A 14,419-nucleotide genomic window follows, 5' to 3' on the forward strand; every position below is an offset into this window, starting at 1 on the left:
GTCCCTGGGACCAGTAGTAATGATCCCTCTTTCATTTCTGATCTTGATAATTTGTATCTTTTCTCTTTTTTTTTCTTAGCCTAGCTAGAGGTTATTGCTTTTTACTGATTTCTTTAAAGGAATACCTTTATATTTGGCTGATTTTTTGCTATTTCCTTCATTCAATTTCATTTATTTGTGTCCTAATTTTTATTATTTCTTTTCTTCTGCTTGCTTGAGGTTTAAGTTGCCCTTCTTTAGTTTCCTAAGGTAGAAGCTTAAATTATTGATTTTAGATCTTCCTTCTTTTCAAATATATGTATTTAATGTTATGGACTTTCCTCTAAACAACTCTGGCTCATCCCATGAATTTTGATAATTTGTATTTTCATTTAGTTCAAAATAATTTCACGTTTCTTTTGAAACTTCTTTTTTGACACGTTATTTAAAAGTATGGTGTTTAATCTCCAAATACTTGGAGGTTTTATAGTTATCTTTCTGTTATGTATTTCTAGTTTAATTGTATTATAGTATGAGAATCTAGTTTGTATGATTTCTATACTTTCAGATATGTAAAGGTGTGTTTTATGTAAGTCCAGAATGTGGCCTATTTTGGTGATTGTCTATTCAAGTTTGAAAAGAATGAATTATTCTTCTGTTACTAGATGGAGCAGTCTATATGTGTCAATTCAATAAAGTTAAATGATAATGTTTTTCAGGTAGATCGTGTCTTTACTGATTTTCTGCCTTTTTGATCTATCACTAAAAGAGTGTGTTGAAGTCTTTGACTATAATGATGGATTTTTCTGTTTCTTCTTTTAGTCCTGTTTTTGTCTTATATATTTTGATGCTCTGTGTTAAGTGCATACGTGTTAAGAATTGTTATGTCTTCTTGGAAAATGAACCCCTCTATCATTATGTAATGCCCTTCTTCATCTCTATTAATTGTCCTTACCTGATTCTTCTTTGAAATCATATTGCTACTTCAGTTTTCTTTTAATGAGTGTCACACACTATGAGTCTGGAGTTCTCTCTTCCCAGCAAGACAAAAGACACAGAATTGATTACAATTGAATCGAGGCTAATGTCTGGGGGGAGACAAGAGCCCCAAACAGGGCTTTTGTCCCCATATTTATTGACCTCTCAAGATCTTACACACGTGGTGAATCTGAAGAAAACAATCAGATAGGAATCATTAACTTGTGTGTGTAGCAAGCAAAGGGCCTGGGAGGGGAGAAAGTGGTGTCTGTAGTCAAAGTATATTGGCATCAAAGTATATTATATCCTGCAAGTGATATAAAAAAATTACTCATGATCCCATTACAATATCTCACCAACTAACCTTGGGCACTTTCACCCTGTGGCGGTGGCTTTCCGCCCTAGGCTTTTTTTCTAACCCACTTATTTAAGTATAAGGAATTCTTGAACCTATTTCTCCGCAGATGTTAGCATATGTTTCTCAACCTTTACTTCTAATCTACATGTGTCTTTATATTTAAAGTGGGTTTCAGGGTACCTCGGTGGCTCATTCGGTTAAGTATCCGACTGGGCTCAGGTCAAGATCTCCAGTTTGTGGGTTCAAGTCCCGCATCGGACTCTGTGCTGAGAGCTCAGAGCCTGGAGCTTTCTTTGGATTCTGTGTCTCCCTGTCTCTCTGCCCCTCCGCCCCACTCTCTCTCCCTCTCTCTCTCTCTCTTAAAAATCAATAAACATTAAAAAAATAAAGTGGGTCTCTTATAAATGACTTATAGTTGGGTCTTATTTTTTATTTATTCTGACAATCTCTATCCTGTAATTGTTGTATTTAGATCATTTATCTTTAAAGTGATTATTGATATAATTATCAATATATGACCACATTTTTATTTTCAATCCATTGCATTTATTCTTTGTTACTTTCTTCTCCCTCTTTTTTCTGCCTTCTCTGATTTTAATTGGTAATTTTATATTACCTATTTTACCTCCTCTCTTAGGATAGCAATCATATTTCCTTAATAAAAAAAATTCAGTGGTTGCCCTAGAGCTTACAATGCACATTTTAAGCTAATCTAATGCTAATTTTATGTAGGGCAGGTATCTTATAGTAGATTATCCCTGATTCTTTCCTCCCGACCATTGTGACATCACTTTCATTTATTTCACTTATCCATATGCTATAATCACCCCATATATTGCTTCTGTGATTACTTTTAACAGTCTAAAGTTTAGTTTTTAATAAATTAAGAATAAGAAAAACAACATAAGATTTTATATTAACTTCATCTATTCCTTCCCTGACATTCTTCCTTTCTTTATGTAGATCCACGTTTCTGATCTGCATTATTTCCCTTCTTGAAGAACTTCTTTTAACATTTCTTGCAGGGCACAACATTATAACATTTCTTGCTTTCAGTAAATTATCTCAGGTGTTCTTTTCTGAGAACGTCTTTATCCTTCATTCATGAAAGACAATTTTGCTGGATATAGAATTCTAGGTTGGTGGGTCTTTTACTTTCAATATTTTAAATATTTTACTGCATTCTCCTCTTATTTGCATGGTTTCTGACAAAAGTCTGCTGTAATTCTTCTCCTTGTTCCTCTATAGGCTAGTTTTTCCCATCTCTGTCTTCTTTCAAGATTTTAACATTGTTTTTGGTTATTCTGAAGTTTCAACATGACATGACCAGATAGAAATTTTTTGGATATTTATCCTGTTTGGTTTTCTCTGAGCTTTCTGAATCTGTGGTTTGCTGTCAGTCATTCATTTTGGAAAGTTTTTGGGACATTATTACTTTGTGATTACTTTAAATATTTCTTCTGCTGCATTATATCTGTAATATATATATTGCATTTCATTTTGAGAGGTTTCCTTTGGCTGATATTCAAGCTTACGGGTTCTATCTTCTGCCATGTCAAGTGTACTGATGGTCCCACCAATGGCAGTCTTCATTTCTGTTACAGTGCTTTTGTTTTGTAGCATTTCCTTTAGATTAGTTCTTAGAATTTCCATATCTGTGTTCATGTATGTTGTCTTAAACTTTCCACAAAGCCCTTAAACATATTGACCAGAGTTAAATTGGTCTGATAATTCTAATATTTGTGTCAACCTGACTCTAGTTGTGATGCTTTGTCTTTTTAGATTGTGTTTTTTCTTGCCTTTTAGTATGACTTGTACACTTCTTTGTTGTTTTTGAAAGCTGGATATGATGCATCATGAAGTAAACAGGACTTTAGTGTGAAATTTTACGTTAATCTGCCTAGGACTTGGTTTTTGTAGTTTTCTCTAGACTCTGGGCTTCCGTAAGAACTCCTTTTCTGAGAGATTCCGTGTCTTGTCACTCCTTCAGCTGTAATTCAGTGTTATTATACTAGACACCTATTGGGATGGTGGTATGGTTCAGAAGAGGAGAATCATTGCATAAACTTATGATTAAATCTCAATCTTTGAGTAGGCCTGTGTCCCTGATCTGTGACCTTCACAAGTGCTTGTTAGCCTCCACCTCTGTTCCATTTAGGTGAGAAAGAAACCCTAGAGGGAGTTGGAGATGAGAAAATGCCACATAAGATAAAGGCTCTTATTGTCTTTTTCCCTGAAGAGTAGGTGTTTGTGTTGGAAGACGCTGTGGGCATATTTCACAATGGTTACTTTCCCCCTCTATTTACAGAACTTTTCTATCTTCCCACACTGAAACTTTATATTCACTGAACATTAACTCCCAATTTTCCCTTCTCTCCAGCCCTGAGCAATCACCATTCTTTCTGACAATATGTAGTCTTTTGTATCTGGCCTCTATCACTTAGCATAATGTTCTTGAAGTTCATCCATTGTGTAGTACGTATCAGTATTTTGTTCCTTTTTAATCACAATATAGTATTCTTGGGATGGATATACCACATTTGTTTACCCACTCACCAGTTGATGAACATTTGTGTTGATCCTACTTTTGACTATCCCAATTAATGTTGCTACGAAAATTCGTGTACAAGTCTTTGTGTGGGCGCGTTTTCATTTTGCTTGGTTAGATTTCTAAGTGGAATTGTTGGGTTGTATGTAATTTTTAAGAAACTACCAATCTGTTTTCAAAAGTGGCTGTACTATGTTACATTTCTAACAGTAACATATGAGAATTCCAATTCATTCACAACCTGACCAGTACTTGGTATTCTCTACTTTTTATAATTATAACTTCTTCAAGGGTGTGTAGTGGTATCTCATTGGGTATTAATGTTCATTTACCTAATGACTAATGATGTTAGGCACTTTCCATATATCTGTTAGCCATTAGTATGACTTCTTTGGTGAAATGAAGTATTTGGCCCATGTTTAAGTGGGGTTATTTGTTTATAATTGAGTTGTATGGATTCTTTATGCATCCTAGGTACAAGTCTTTTATCAGATATATGATTTATAAGTTCTTTTCCCCGGCCTGTGACTTATGTAATCTCACTTTTGGTTCTAGGCTTTTCCTTTGTTTCTTCATTAATCCACCCACAAGCTCAGACTTCAGGTGGTTCATAAATCATCATTACCTCTGATCTAATGAGGGAATTTCCAAGGAAGAATTGGGCTCCAGTAACGCCTACCTCTAGCGGCAGTCTCTGCTGAACCATAGCCCTTCTTCTTCTTTTTTTAATGTTTTATTTATTTCAGAGAGAGAGAGAGAGAAAGAGAACAGGGGAGGGTCAGAGAGAGAGGGAGACACAGAATCTGAAACAGGCTCCAGGCTCTGAGCTGTCAGCACAGAGCCCAATGTGGGGCTCGAACCCACAAACCATGAGATCATGACCTGAGCCGAAGTTGGACGTTTAACCAGCTGAGCCACCCAGGCGCCCCGCCATAGCCCTTCTTATAGGAGCACCTGTTACAACATGAGGCAGGGTTCTTTTCTAAAGTGTTGATATTTGTACATAGCAGACAATTTAGCAGGCTTTCCCGTAACCCAGCAGTTATGGGTTGACATCTATTAAGAGCTTCACCAGTATGTTATTCCTGTAGGTCACAGGTGTATCAGTAATAGAGCCAGAGTTGTCTTTCATCACTAGGTTTGAAATCGTAAGATCTAAACCATATATCACAAAGAAATCCTACCACTAAAGATATAAACCTTAGAAAAACTTAGAAACCTCCATTTTAATCAGCCAACCCAGTGAACTTTTATAGGGTATTGTGCTAGGTGGTAATAGACAAACAATGAACAAAACATGTTCCTGCCTTCAAATAGATTAAAGTGTATATTTTCATACAAATGACCACAATATATAGCTGAGTGTACATGTGGTCATGAGAAACATTAGGGAAGACTACCTGTAAAAAGCGGCACTTGAGCTAATCTTGATGAATAAGTTGGTTACCAGAGGCAGAAATGGGGGTGAGAGCTTTCTAGAAGCATGTGCAAGTGTACAGAAGCTGAGGCTGGTAGAGAATGTCAACAGCACAAGATGTATTCTGAAATAGTATAGGATGGCATAGTGAAACAAAGCTGGAAAATCAGGTAGGGGATGGCTGTAAAGAACCTTAAATACCATCCTTTAGAGGTCTATTGACCATCTTTCTGTGCCCACCATTGCTAGATAAACTGAAGGAATGGTTCTCAAATTTTTGTGTCTGTATCATCCAACAATCACTACTTTATCAAAAGACTTAAATCTTCCTCTTTTTTTATTTTTAAAAATGTATTTGAGAACAAGAGAGTGCAAGCAGGAGAGGGACAGAGAGAGAGGGAGAGAGAGAATCCCAAGTAGGCTCTGCACTGTCAGCACAGATCCTGACGCAGGGCTCAAACTCATCAACCTGTGAGATCCTGACCTGAGCCAAAATCAAGAGTAAATGCTTAATGGACTGAGCCACCAAGGCGCCCCTTCAATCTTCCTCTTAACAGTAATAAAATTCTAATTTTTATTAGATATTAATGAGTTCACAAGCACTGTATTTGTCATTTATGATTAGTTTAAGAGGCATTAAATATGCAACAGCGTGGCTGATGGTAAATTTGCAACTGTGTATTTTTTTTTTTTTAAGTTTTATTTATTTCTGAGAGAGAGAGACAGCGTGAGCAGGGGAGGGTCAGAGAGAGAGGGAGTCACAGACTGAAACAGGCTCCAGGCTCTGAGCTGGCTGTCAGCACAGAGCCCGACGCGGGGCTCGAAACCAAGAACCATGACCTAAGCGAAAGTCGAACGCTTAAACAACTGAGCCACCCAGGCGCCCCGCGACTGTGTATTTTTTTAAGTTTTTTAAAATAGCTTATTTATTTTTGAGACAGAGAGAGACAGAGCATGAGCGGGGGAGGGGCAGAGAGAGAAGGAGACACAGAATCTGAAACAGGCTCCAGGCTCTGAGCTGTCAGCACAGAGCCCGCCACGGGGCTCGAACCCATGAACCATGAGATCTGACCTGAGCTGAAGTTGGATGCTTAACCAACTGAGCCACCCAGGCACCCCAGCAACTGTGTATTTTTAAAAAGATTATTTTAAAAACTTATAGTGATGGAAAAATTTAAATACTGTATGATCATTTGTCAGATTGTTATGAAAAAGGCTCACTTTCTAGACATTGAGAAAGTCTTCTCTTTACATATTTCATTCAAGAACATTTCAGTTGTATTATTATACATCTATTAGACCTATTAGATTTGTATCAACTAGTTACATGTTACATTCATGGTTTTTTGTGAATCATTAGCTTTGTTTTAAAAGGTGGCCTAGGAGTGCCTGGGTGGTTCATTTGGTGAAGCATCTGACTCTTGATTTCAGCTCAGGTCATGATCCCAGGGTCCTGGGATCAGGCCCTGCATCAGGCTCTACACTGAGCGTGGAGCCTTCTTGAGATTCTCTTTCTCTCTCCCTCTGCTCCTCTCCCCAGCTCGTGTTCTCTCTCAAATAAAAAAATTTTTTAACATGGCCTATCTTGAGACTTTGTATATGTTCATTTCTGTTTTTGTGGAGAAAAAAAGAACAACTTTAAAATTGTACCAGGCAGGAAAATAATGGCTTGTTAGGAATATATGTTGTTTTAGTGTGAGTTACTGTTACTGTATTTGTTTATTGTAAAGATGGATGGTTACTATTCAGTGCAGTTTTCAATAAAAAGTAATAAAAATTTCTAAGTCCTGAAATTCAAGCATTGTTACCAATGTAAATATTATTTACTTGAGATGTTAAAAACCAACTGAATTTTCATCTCAACTGCTTTTTTGAACTGCTGGGTTCAAACATAAATAATTTTTGTTTTCTATCGGCCTATTCCATAAGTAGACTCAAGAATACTGACAATTACCTAATGTGATGAAAAGTTTCATTTTAAGAGTAGGAATTAGTATAAATTTTACTGTTATGATAATTGTAAAGCATAAAGATAAATAAACCAGCATTATTATAAATGACTCTTATAGGAAATAGGTTAATGAAATCCTATAAACTGAGCATTTGATTTTAATTTTTTAAATTTTATTTGAGGGAGAGAGAGACAGAGCATGAGTGGGGGAGGGTCAGAGAGATAGGGAGACACAGAATCCAAAGCAGATTCCAGGCTCTGAGCTGTCAGCACAGAGCCTGATGCGGGGCTCGAACCCACAGACTATGAGATCATGACCTGAGCTGAAGTCGGACACTCAACCAACTGAGCCCCCCAGGAGCTCCTAAATATTTTTTTTTAAAAAAGGAAAGTCATAACAAAGAGAAAATACATTTACAGTACTAACTACATTTTTTAAAAATCCACATAGAAGTAGACCTGAGCAGTTCGAAGCCATGATGGTCGAGGGACAACTGTACAAATGAATGATTTCACAAGGAAATACCTGAGCTGGTGCCGTAGAAGTAAGACGGCATGACAGGAAGGGGAGAAACGCTGTCTGTAGGCTTGTTCATACACAGGGTGAGGCGTGACCAGAAGGGGACAGGAAATGGGACAGTCGCCAAAAGGACATAGAGGTTCAAGCAGAGGGAGATTTATCATGAAGCTAAACGAAGCTCGTGTTTCAGTTTCTCACCCACACAGGCTCCTTCTGTGGCCTACGGAGAAGCCCTAACAATTTTATATGAAAGTGTGATTCTGTGAAATTTCCCCGAATGGAACTTTTAATGACAATAACCCAGTGTCTCTTTTCATTCCAACTTCCCTCCAGCACATGCTCTCTGCCTTTGGCTGGATGTAGACACTGCTAGAATTTGACTTAAAGTAGAGTGAAGAATACATTTAATTTGGATTTATATTTTGTTTCAATTCTGAGCAACAAAAAATATTTTCAAGTATAATAAAAATGATAATCACATTGAACTGAGAATTATTTTTCTTTTTCTCTACCACTTAAATCCCAAAGACCTTGAGGGAGAGAAAATAAAATTACCTGTCTAGGTCTAAAGTACTATGAAAACAGAAATGCCAAGAATTGTGGCAAATTTCTGGCCACTAAGGTATAAACCAATGCAGTTATTCTTGGCAATAGTCTAGATGTGTTTGTAATTTTCTTTTTTTTTTTTTTTTGAAGACTATGTAATCATGTGAAGCAAAATAAATCTGAGAAAGAATGGAGGAGTTTACAAAATGAAATGCTATGAGATACTAAGGAATGACTTGACAAAATATGCACCCTTTTACAATAGGTGTATGCTCTATCCAAAAACCAAACCTCTTGAGTAAACACTGTGAAGTAGAATTAGCAAAGAGGTTTTATTTCCATTAGATTTTTTTTTTTTTTTTGAGGATGGAGGGAGAGGGGGGTAGGAGAGAGAGAGAATCTCTAACAGGCTCCATGCTCAGTGCAGAGCCCAACAGGGGCTCCATCCAATGCCCCTGGAATCACGACCTGAGCCAAAATCAAGAGTTGGACACTCAACCAATTGAGCCATCCAGGAACACCTCCATTAGAATTTTTTAAAAGACTCTCTAGACAGACATAATTTTCTTAATATTGATTTGAACCAGTCAGTGGCAAACCAGTATCTCTGTAAAATATAGTATCGCATGAACACTACAAGTTAGCTATGACTAGATGCACATTAAATCGTAATAAACCCGAAATAAACATGTTTATTTCCAGAGAGCTCTACATGATATTTTATTTTATTTGTTTCTGTTATTTTAAGGGGGCTCCACACCCAGCGTGGAGCCCAACAGTGGGGCCTGAACTTGCAACCCTGAGACCAAGACCTGAGCCAAGATCAAGAGTCGGACGCTTAACCGACTGAGCAACCCAGGCACCTCTCTAAATGACTTTTTATAAACTGCTGGATCTTTATACAACCCTTTCCTAGTATAATATACAGATACATGATCATTCAGCCTCTTCTAGAAGAACATGGGGGACACAGATTCTGCCACTTTCACAGGGAGCCCATATTTTTGTTGTTTCCTCCGCATCAACATTATGGCAAAAGCTCTGAGACTGTAAGTGGGGGGGACAGAGCCTCTGACCTGAGCAGCACTGCTCCCAAACTCACCCTCGTTTTCACTCTTCTCCCCTTTCCGCCTGTTCTCACCTTTTGTTCTCTACAGGCAACCCCTCCTCCCCTCACGTTCACCAGGGCTTTGCGGGCACAAATTTAAAAGAACATCAAGTGTTCCTTCCTCCAAGTGGGCATCGGTGAGAAAATGCACTCCTGTAATCATGACCACCGCCAGCGGCAAGGGGACAAACACCCGCGGAGCTGATGAGCCCCAGATTAAATGAATTTTGAAATGGCCTCCACTCAGGAGCGGTGGGCTTCCGTCCCAGAGTGACGCCAGACTTCTGCATCTCCATGACACCCGTGCTTTCTCCATAGCTTTACGCAAGTTGTTGTTTTTGGTATCTTTTTTTTTTTTTTTTTAGGATTCAATCGATGCATTCTTGAAACAGTTTCAAACCCATAGCTGACGTTTTCTATTTTCAAAGTGTCTTTTCATTATAAAAGAGCCATTTTTGCAGTAGCCGGACAGAAGCATACCCTCTTTCTTTTAGACGTCTTTTACTTTACTATAATGCTTTTCATCAGGAAAAAATGAAATCTAGACTCCAACACTATTGGAGTTACACAGGAGGGATGGATTTTTTTATCTCCATTATTCCAAAGAATGAAAATACCCTGACTCATTTAAGTAATGTGAAGGTTCTTGGATTGTTAATAGTTTTGAAGTAATCATACCTCTGTTCCATTCCTTAAAGGTAAATACTTGACTTTTATAGTAATCATTTTTGCTTTATACCTTTACTACTTATATTATATAGATTTAAACAATATGGTTTGTCTGCTTTTGAGCAAATAGGATTGTACTGACATATTGTTGTGTGTCTTAGTTCTTTTACTCAAAATTATGTTTATAGGATTCATTGAAACTATTGCTTGTGGCAACAATTATTCATTCCTGTAGAGTCACATGCCTAGAGCCCAGTGGTCACCAGTGTCTGGGAGTTGCCATATTGGAAAATGCAGCTCTACAGCATATGTGTAGGACCAGAATTGCTGGGTCATGGCGTGTGCACATCTTTGACTTTAAATGTCAGTGCTGCAACACGCTATTCAAAGGGGTTGTACCAATTTGCACTCGCACCAGCCATTTCTGAGGCATTACCTATTGAATTTTAACTTAAACGTTTCTATTTTTAATTTCTAAAATCAATCTTTATCATCTTTATCAAATCAGTCTTTTCATTTTTGTTAGTCTCTTGTTACTTGCTCATTTTTGTGATCTCATGTTTTAATATATTTAAAAAAAATCTTTTTTGAGAGACAGTGTATGTGGGCACACCAGAGAGTAGAGGAGGGGCAGAGAGAGGGGAGAGAGAGACTCCAAAGCAGGCTCCATGCTGTCAGCCCAGAGCCCAATGCCAGGCTCCATGTCACGAATGGTGAGATCATGACCTGAGCCAGACGCTTAACTAATGAGCCACCCAGGTGCTCTGATATCAACTTTTATATTTAAAATTTTATACATATTCATTTTATACAATGCATCTGATACTCTATCTGAAATCATTAAGACTCTTAGTCTACTGTTCATTGTTTCTGCTGACTCTCATTTGTGGTTGCTTTATGTCTTTGGTGATTTTTAAAATAAGGTATTTAATTTGTAATAACTTAGAAATTTCCAACAGTAAATATTTTATATATTTGATCTGAGAGCGATCAGCCTTAACTGTTAATAGGACAGTTAAGTGTCCTATTAACTGTTGATGCTTTACTGTGGTTTCTTGGGGCTGTGAGACAATAATAAATACACATATGGGATTAGAGTTGACAAATATTAAGAGTAATAATACTTCTTATTTTTTTTGTTGTTGAGGGAGATCATGGAGAGGACAGGACTACTGGTCGACCTGTGAGCTGGACCCTGGCAACCAGAGGCTCCACACCCCCTCCCCTGTCCTTGGAATGTGCTTTCTGCTTGCCTTTCTTGCTCCCAGCAACTGCCCAAGGACACAGCCTTGAAATAGTGATGTGGTATTGAGCTGATCCGCACAGTACATGTGATGAACCCAGCTAACGCCTCTATATAAACTTATGAAACGTGGTGGGTGGGTGCAAGGATCCATTCATCTTGCAGCAGCCCCAGATAAGCCTTGTATCTGAGTTCCCTTTGCTTATTAAACCCGCCACCTACCAGTCCGGAGTGGCCCCTTTCTTCAGGCTCTCCCTGCTTTCAGTAAGGAGGCCACCTTCACATTATAACTGGGAACCAAACTGTTTGCCAATCACAAGTAAACTCAATTAGTAAAATTTTATTGTGCGTTGTGAGATGGGATTTCTGCCCATTCCTTAGAAGTCTAAGTATTGAAGACTAAGGTATCCTTGTCTCTGTGATTTTCTATTCCACACTGTTAACTCTATCAGTGCAAGGACTTAAGAGGGAATGCTTTTCTCTAAAGGTGATTTTAATTTAAAGTTTTTTTAAAAAATTTATTTCAATTCAAGTTAGTTAATGTATAATTACATATAGCGACTTCAAGAGTAGAATTTAGTGATTCTAGAGGTAATTTTTTAAAAATACTGCTTCTACCATAAGCCAAGGGTTTCTATTCATCTGGGACCACTTTGGCTCCCACTTAGAATCTCTGGCTTAGGCTGGAATCCTTTCTACCACCAGACATCTCCAGATCTTTTCCTTCCTTCCTTCCTTCCTTCCTTCCTTCCTTCCTTCCTTCCTCCCTCCCTTCCTTCCTTCCTTCCTTCCTTCCCTTCCTTCCCTTCCTTCCCTTCCTTCCCTTCCTTCCCTTCCTCCCTCCTTCCTTCCCTTCCTTTCTCTTCCTTTCTCTTCCTTTCTTTCTTTTTCTCTTTCCTTCTTTCTTTCTTTCCTTTCTTTCTTTCAAGTGGCTGTGGAGGAATGACTTTGGGTATGCAATGGCTTATACCTAAGGAGAGGAGACAAATGCGGAAAGAAAAAAAACAGGGTGAGGAAGACAGCATCAAAAACTATTAGTGGGGCTAAATTACAGAGCTGGAGATAAGGGCAGATCTTTCAGCCACTAGATCATTTCCCGCTAGGGACACACTCTGGCCCACGGTCTCAGAATCTGTCAAGCGCCACAGGAGCAAGAATGTCTAGGTAGCTGATTCTGCCCGAGGGCGCGACCTGTTCGTCCTGATCCGGACAAGGTTCCCTCGCGACACCCCCGGAACACCGAGGTCGGGCCTCAGGACTGAGGGGGGGGCGGTGAGGGAGGGGCGTCCCGCAGCGAACGGCGGTCTCCTGCAGTTTGGTACTTTAAAACGGGGGGGGGGCCGAGTAGGAGAAATCGGAACTATATCAAACACGTGAATATGCTCAGGGGTTTTAACTATTTAAGTACTAAACAGTTTTTGTTAACATTCCAGCACTGGGGGCAGGAGTTTGCCTTTCCGCTGAGAGTCTTCGAAGGGTAAGACTTTTCCTTTGGAAAAAGCTATCGCCCCTTTAGTTCACTTATTTTAAAAGACGGCAATTTGGGAACGAGAATCGATTTCAGAGTGATTTCTAACAGTCCATACAGATGGCCGAAGACGTTTTAAACGCCCCGGACGGCAGCGGACGCCCTTCAGCGCACGGGCCCTTCCCCGGGGGCGCCCTCCAGCCCCGGGGGGTGTGGGCTCTGGAGCAGCACATCCCAGCGCAGGGCGACTGCGCCCCGCGGCCCGGCCCCCCTCCCGCCGCGCTCCCCTGGGGGGCCCGGCTGCAGTTGCAGGGGCGGGGGGGGCGGGGCGAGTAGGGGGGCCGGGCCCCGCCTACCACAGGCCTGCGGGGCGGCCTCGGGTCTGGAGGCGCCTTCCCAAGCGAACCCGGAGATCGGGCTTCTTCTGGTTTTCGACTGCTTTGCCTCACCCTGCGCCCACAGCTGTACCCAGGGCTCCTCACCCCTGCGCCCACAGCTGTACCCAGGGCTCCTCACCCCTGCGCCCACAGCTGTACCCAGGGCTCCTCACCCCTGCGCCCACAGCTGTACCCAGGGCTCCTCACCCCTGCGCCCACAGCTGTACCCAGGGCTCCTCGCTCCTCACCCCTGCACCCACAGCTGTACCCAGGGCTCCTCACCCCTGCACCCACAGCTGTACCCAGGGCTCCTCACCCCTGCACCCACAGCTGTACCCACGGCTCCTCACTCCTCACCCTCTCAGCGCATCCACCCTGCAGCCCCTGGTGCCCTGCATGGCATTTTTCCTCTCCGGAGCCCCGCTGTCTGGGCTGCGTCTGCTTCCTCCCGCCCCTCTTGCCTCTGGGGTCTCACCCCTGCAGACTTGATGGAGGGGGGGGGGGGGCAGTGACCATTAATTGGCAATGTTGGATGGGATTCAGAATCCCAAACCGGTTTCTCCACTTTACAGATGTGTGACCTTGTGTGCTCATTTACACTTTTTAAGTCATCTTGGAAACATGAACACACATTCTAGAATGTTTAGTAACCTCAAGAGTCAGTCCTGTTTCTTCCACTGCCAAAAGTCAGAAAAGCCTTCCTCATCTGCACCTAGCCAATCTTCCCATAAAACTCACCCTATACTCTGCTGCCAGATTAAATTTCTTAAATATAAGCTTAATCGTTACCGCCACCTCCAATTAAAAAGCATTAGAAAATGACCCCAAATTGTCCAACTTTGTCATAACCTCCCTCCAGTCCTTGCTGATCGAACCCATGCATCTACTGGCCTTAAATACACCCCCACATATTTGGGCTTTCTTAACTATTTATGCTTTTTTCCCCACTACACAGTTTCCCTTTCCAAATTTCTGTTAAAAATCCTACCCATCCTGTGTAGCCAACTTAAATGCCATTTCCTTCAGGAAGGCACTTAGGATTTTCCCAATGATCTGTTCTCTGGAAACAAGCCTTTTAACTTCTTAATGGACAATGGTTAATGGTACCTGCCACTATTGTGTAATACACTGGGACATCGATGTTACCCTTCCTACTTACCACACATTTTTAAATTCCTTGAGAGCAGGAATCATGACTTTTTCATCTGTTGTATCCCCAGAAGAGCTTTCCAGAATATAAAAGTAAGGGGAGGAGGT

This window comes from Hyaena hyaena, unplaced genomic scaffold (genome assembly GCF_003009895.1).
Source record: "Hyaena hyaena isolate Hyena2069 unplaced genomic scaffold, ASM300989v1 scaffold_201, whole genome shotgun sequence".
Classification (NCBI taxonomy): domain Eukaryota; kingdom Metazoa; phylum Chordata; class Mammalia; order Carnivora; family Hyaenidae; genus Hyaena; species Hyaena hyaena.